This window comes from Cervus elaphus, chromosome 6 (genome assembly GCF_910594005.1).
Source record: "Cervus elaphus chromosome 6, mCerEla1.1, whole genome shotgun sequence".
Classification (NCBI taxonomy): Eukaryota; Metazoa; Chordata; class Mammalia; order Artiodactyla; family Cervidae; genus Cervus; species Cervus elaphus.
The window spans coordinates 10,993,786-11,001,149 of record NC_057820.1 but is presented as its reverse complement, the minus strand read 5'-3'; positions in this window follow the sequence as shown (position 1 = coordinate 11,001,149).

Sequence of the window (7,364 nt, the reverse complement as noted above, 5' to 3'; positions counted from 1 at the left end):
AACTTCTGTTGGATTATAGAAAATGCAAGAGAATTCCAGGAGAGCATCAACTTCCACTTCACTGACAATGCTAAAGCCTTTGACTATGTGGATCACAATAAATTGTGGAAAATTCTTAAAGAGATGGGAATACCAGACCACCTTACCTGCCTCCTGAGAAATCTGTATGCAGGTCAAGAAGCAGCAGTTAGAACTGGACATGGAACAACAGACTGGTTCCAAACCAGGGAAGGAGTATGTCAAGGCTATATACTGTCACCCTGCTTATTTAACTTATATGCGAGTACATCATGCAAAATGCCAGGCTGGAAGAAGCTGTAATCAGGATTGCCAGGAGAAATATCAATAACCTCAGATATGCAGATGACAGCACCCTTATGGCAGAAAGTGAAGAAGAACTAAAGAGCCTCTTGATGAAATTGAAAGAGGAGAGTGAAAAAGCTGGCTTAAAACTCAACATTCAGAAAATGAAGATCTTGGCATATGGTTCCTTGACTTCATGGCAAATAGATGGGGAAACAATGGAAACAGTGAGAAACTTTAGTTTTGGGGGTTCCAAAATCACTGCAGATGGTGACTGTAGCCATGAAATTAAAAGACACTTGCTCCTTGGAAGAAAAGCTATGGCCAAACCTGACAGCATATTAAAAAGCAGAGACATTACTTTGCCAACAAATGTCTGTCTAGTCAAAGCTATGATTTTTCCAGTAGTCATGTATGAATGTGAGAGTTGGAATATAAAGAAAGCTGAGCGCCAAAGAATTGATGCTTTTGAACTGTGGTGCTGGAGAAAATTCTTGAGAGTCCTTTGGATGGCAAGGGGATCAAGCCAGTCAATCCTGAAGGAAATCAGTCCTAAATATTCATTGGAAGGACTGAGGCTGAGGCTGAAACTGATGCAAAGAACTGACTCATTGGAAAATATCCTGATGTTGAGAAAGATTGAAGACAGGAGGAGAAGGGGATGACAGAGGATAAGATGGTGGGATGGAATCACTGATTTGATGGACATGAGTTTGAGGAAGCTCTGAGAGTTGGTAATGGACAGGGAGGCTTGTCATGCTGCAGTCCATGGGGTTGCAAAGAGTTGGATACAACTGAGTGAGTGAACTGCACTGAAAGGTAAGCAAACCACTCAGTGGAATTAGGTTGGGAAACAATATGGGCAGAAGGAAGGTACAGGGATGAAAACTCGCACTGTGTTTTAAAAGTAGCACCTATTTCATTGTGTGAAGAAAGTAAGTTGGGTAACTGGGTCATTAGCTGATAAGGTTGAAATTGTACTGAACTCTACAGAATTCAGAAAGCTTGTGAGTGCCACATTAAGGTGTTTGGAGTTTATTCTGCAGACAGTGGATCCACCGCTAGAGATAACTGTTTGAGATCACTTAGCATACAGCAGTGGAGCTAAGCTCCGAGAATCAACATAGGCATTGCTAGCACAAAGTCTATTCTGTTGATAACAAGTTTTGCTTTCTGATCATCAGGTCTGTGGACTATTGTGGCCCAAGCCTACCAGTAGATATTTTGCTGCAAATTAGCAGACATGGGTCTCTGAAGAGGTAAGGACCACCCCCCACCACTAGCCATAGACTTCTACATTAGTCTCTTTCATAGCCCCAGTTCAGCAACAAGATATGCTAGCTCTGAGATTCCCCAGCAAACACCAGCTGGATCACCCATAGCAGGGCTAGCTAGGATAGACCAGTTGTCTAGAATCTAGTTTGTGTACAGCTGTGATTCCATAATTTTCATAGAGTTTCTTCCCTGATTGAACCTTAATATGAACATATATCTGGAGTAGGAAATGGCAATCCACTGCAGTATTCTTGCCTGGAAAATTCCATGGACAGAGGAATCTGGCAGGTTACAGTCCATGGGGTCGCAAAGAGATATGACTGAGCAACTGAGCATGTAGCATGCATATATATCACCTTTTATTTATAATATACCTAAAATACTTTTATGGCATTTTATTGGTCATTAACAGTTATCATTTTCACAAGTTTATCAACTACTTATGATTAACTACGTTTTGAAGACAGAAAGCATAAAGCTCAGAGAGGTGATGCTAGCACACACCGCGTGATAATGGCAGGTCAGCTCTCACTGTCAGGACTCTTGGTTTTCTTCCATGCAGCAGGTGGCCACACACAGGTCCACTGGAAGATGGGATCTTTGCTGGAGCTATAAGCTACAGCTAGAGCGATTTGCCCATTTCTCATGAAACCTCTTTGGTTCTAAGAGAGCCTGGAGTTTTGGTTGAGGTCATTTCACAAGGAAAGAGTAGATCCTGAAAGATGACCCTCTGACTCAGATCAGGAAAACCACAGCTGAGCACTTCTTGTAAGCTTAAGGCACGTGTTCATTGTGGTTGACCACAGCAATCGTGTTCACATGGCCTTGTTCACTGAGGAAGAGCTGGGGAGATGAGGGGGTGTGGGGGTGATAAATGTTGAAGAGTTCAGAGTCAGAATCAGACTGTATAATCACCAAATATGGGTGCGCACACACATGCATACACACCCACACATACACACACCTGGCACCGTTCAAACACAAAGTATACACTCTATGAGTATTATGGAATCAGAATTTTATAGGAATAAGACCTAACACAAGTGGCCTGTACTAGACAACCCTGGGATGGGTGAAAGAGTGGGAGCTTGCAGGAATATCTCAGAGCCAGCATATCCTGGTTTAGAAGAGTGTGGTAGGTTGTTGGCTAATTGTGGCTCTATCTCTTTGAATTTGCAGCAAAGCAACACACACACACACGCACACTTTACTTTGTCAAATTTACTGTGAAAAGCTCATGCTTTCTTTATGGGCCTGCCTTTTTGGAGATTTTGACATTAGATTTTCTGGCCTGAAGAGCTAATTTTCTCGGAAACAAGAGTAATGAAAACATCACAATGAATGTTTCTTACATTTTAATGGCACTCTAATCTTTCTAAAGCATTTTCACATTTGGTCCTAACCACAGTGAACGGGAAGTGGGGCTGCAGTACCAGCCTGAGTGACACTCCTTTCTCTTTAGCAGAGGATGAACTGAAGTGATAAAGTGACCCAGCAGATTCGGGACTTAAAGGTAGGTTCTGGTAAAGAACTGTCATGTGAGTAGTTGCCCTCACATTCTTCTTAAAAAATTAAACAAAACACAAGCAGAAGAGCCATGTGTGAATGCATGTATGTACATAAAAAGTAAATGTATCATAGACTACTAGCTGAGTTCTAAATAAATACAACTGATATTTATCCTGGATAAGGTAGGGTCTGAAGAGGGATTTCAATGAAGCCTCTGCATATATAGAATAAGATTTTTTGATGTGGTGCTCATCCATGCACAGGCTTCTGGGAAATTTTGAATCCCTTAAATTATATGCAACATGTTGACATACATGCACCCAAGGGCGGCTTCCACATAGTAGATTGTTCCTGTTGAAGTCCTGCTCTAAGAATGTGGTCTTAGAGGAGTCTGGGCCCACAATTTCTCTCCTTTCCTTAGACAATGTGAGTACTGGACTCTGGACGGCCCTCAGGCCATGGAGGTTTAATCACTCCATTATTTCTGTGTTCAGCTCCCCATCTTTGGAATGGAAGGAATGTGCTGGAGACGAGCCCATTCTCTCCCTACCCCAAAGGAGCTCCAGCTGCCCACCTCCTCCTGCTAAAAGAGATGCAAGCCAAAGCAGCCCTCCTACCACGGGCTCTGAACACAGCCCACACCTCTCCAAGAAGGACTTCTAGCTGAAAAGGAGAAAATCCTAAGTGGGAAAAAAATGTGAAGGAATCTGCTATAGGTTTTATGTAGACTCTGAGTTGCATTAGATTGTGTCATTTGCTGTGTATGTTTCTAGATTTTCTTTTCACTTGACACATCACTTAATCTTTGTACCAACTTAGCTCAGGTGACAGTTTTTGTCCTTTTGCAGGTGAGAAAAAAGAGGCTCAGAGAGGCAGTTGCTTTCCCTGGACCCAGCAGTTGATGAGGAATGCATCTCCCTGGTTTACAGTCACAGTGGAAAGTCCCTAGGTGGTGCAGTTGGTGAGGAAACCACCTGCCAATGCAGGAGACTCAAGAGACGCAGGTTCGATCCCTCAGTGGGGAAGATTCCCCCGAAGAAGGAAATGGCAACACACTTCAGTATTCTTGCCTGAAAAATTTCATAGACAGAGCAGCCTGGCAGGCCCCAGTCCATGGGGTGCAAAGAGTCAGACATGACTGAGCATACTCATACGGAAGGTCCCACGACCAGTAGGACAATGATGGAATTTGCTTTTTATTTCTTGTTCTCATAATCTTTTCCAAGGAAATAATTCTAATTGAAGATCAGGCATTATTATCAGAGATGCATGTAGCTGTATGATGTTAAGGAAAAGCAGAAAATGTTATTTATTAAGTAAACGTACTTTGTCCTCTGAACATACATTTGCAAAGCATTTAGTATAACATAGAAAATTTTCTTTTATAACTAATAAAAACCATAGATACTGAAGTTTCTATACTAAGCTCACTGATCTCAAGAGAAAAAAATATTATAGTCTTCTAAGCTGGAAAAAGTAGCAAGATGTTTAAAATATTTATATGTTAGTTTTCAGTATCTTCCAGACCTTTGGAATAGTCATGGATTAGCTTTTTAATGGAAAAAATGAAATGAATTAGGATTCATTCATTCTGTTCACCAGTAGCACGGATTTGGGTTTCTACCCTGTGCCCATGTTTCAGGCTCAGTATTTGCATTCCTTCAAAATTTATATGTTGCGGAGAATGGACTTCTGGTTGCCAAGGGGGAGGTTAGTGGGGGAAGGACGGAGTGGGAGCTTACGATTAGTAGAGGCAAACTATTACATATAGGATGGATAAAAAATAAGGTTCTAAGTTTGTGAGTCTGTTTCTGTTTTGTAAGTAAGTTTATTTGTATCTTTTTTTTTTTTAGATTCCACTTATATGTGATATCATACATTTGTCTTTTTCTATCTGATTTCATTCTCTTAGTATGATAATCTCTAGGTCCATCTATGTTGCTATAAATGACATTATTTCATTCTTTTTATGGCTGAGTAATATTTTACTGTATACATGTACCACATCTTTTTTATCCATTCCTCTGAACTAACACAACACAGTAAATCAACTATGCTTGAGTATAAAATAAAAAAAAAAAATTTAAAAACAATTAAAAAAAACAAAAAAGCAAGGTTCTACTGTATAGCACAGGGACCTACACTCGGTATCGTATAATAAGACATTATAGAAGAGAATATGAAAAAGAAAATGGATATGGACAACAGAATCATTTTAGTGTATATTAGAAGCTAACACAACATTCTGAAGAAACTCTACTTCGATAAAATGCATTTTTAAAAATTAAAAAAAAATCCATATGTTTCAGCCCTAACCCCCACCTCCCACATTGTGTGTTGGTATATGGAGGTGGGGCCTTTGGAGACTATTAGGTTTAGATGGGCTCATGAAGGTGAGATACCCATGATGGGACTGGTGTCTTCTTAGAAGAGGAAGACCAAGCATCTCTGGCTTCATGTGTAAGCACAGAAGAAGGGTCCTGTGAGTCCAAGGTGAAAAAGCAGCCTTCTACAAGCCAGGAAGTGGGTTCTTACGAGGAACTGAATCTTCTGGCATGTTAATCTGGGGCTTTGCAGCTTCCAGAACTATGATAAATGAATGTCTGTGGTTTAAGACACCCAGGCTATGGTGTTTTTTAATAGCAGCCTGAGCAGACTAAGACAGCCAGATATTGACATAAGTACTTTTACATATCAATTGACAGATTTTTCCTTGACTAAACTTTAGTCTGACTCCTCTGAGCCTTCTTCCCTTGTTGGGTCTGCATAGTCCCGTGTTAGCAAGAATTCAGCAAAGCCAGTTTAGTGAGAATCCCTTCCCATCCTTGATATATTTAATATGATCACCCTTGAGACCTAATCAAATGCCTCATCTCACACACTTGATATCTGATCATCCCGGCTTGCCTTCAGCAAGAATTCTTTAAGTCGGTTTAGCAAGAATCCCCCTACCATCTGTGCCTCCTCTTAGCAATATTCCATCCAATGATGCCCTACCTCTGCTCACTGGCTGTAAATTCCCAGCTGTATTCAGAGGCGAGTCTCATCTCTCTTCCTTATATGATAGTCTTGACACCTACTGTGATAGCCCTAAATAAAGTTTCCCTTAACATTTTAACAAGTGTCAGTATGTTTTAAAGGCAATTCCTTTAAGCCTCCAACAACATTTGAAGGTGGACATTGTTATCCCATTTTACAGAAGAGAAAACTGAGAACTAGAAGCATATTGCCCTTTTTTAATAGTTAGCAAGTAAGTGATCATGCCAGGATTTAAATCTGGACAGACAGCCAATAAAGAATTTATGCCATCCTGCTTATTTTAGCTGGGTCTTTTCTTGGACCACACTCCTTATTTGCTTAGGGATTCTTTCTTAAAGTGCCTTTCCATTCACCTGATATTCACAAGTTTGTTCTTTGAGTGCTCTGCATTTCTCCTGGGGACTCTGGGTTGGCCCTTTCTAATTACCTCTGTTTATCTACTGAGCATGATCCCTGACATGTTGGAAGTCCTCAACAAATATTTGCTAGTTTAATACAAATGCATATTATCATAGCACTTGGGAGATATCAGGTGACCAAAACACATACCTGTTAAAATTGTTGAACTGATTAAAAAAAAAAAAGCAGTTTTAAATTATAGAAAGTTTAAGCAAAGGGTACAGCAGCTCTAACACAGCCCTCTTCCTCACCCCTAGCTTTTCCTAGTCTTATACTTTTTTTGTACAAAAAAAAAAAAAACAAAAAATGTGATGAGATTGAAAAAGGATGACAGATTTGTTTCAACTTGCTCCTCACTCACTAATATGTATTAGGGAATGCCCCAGCACTTTTCTGAGGTCAAGGCTGCTCTAGAGACGTTTGTTCATTCCTTTGGCTCATATAAGTAGATGTGTATAAGGTCCGCATAGTCAAAGCTATGGTTTTTCCAGTAGTCATGGACATATATGAGAGCTGGACCACACAGAAGGCTGAGCACCAGAGAATTGATGCTTTCCAACTGTGGTTCTGGAGGAGACTCTTAAGAGTCACTTGGACTGCAAGGATATCCAACCAGTCAATCCTAAAGGAAATAAACTCTGAATATTTGTTGGAAGGATGGATGCTGAAGCTGAAGCTCCAATATTTTGGCCATCTGATGCAAAGCGCCAACTCCTTGCAAAAGAGAGCATCCTTGGATACTGGGAAAGATGGAAGGCAAAAGCAGAAGGAGGTGACAGAGGATGAGATGGTTAGATATAAACACCAGCTCAATGGACATGAACTTGAGCAAACTCTGG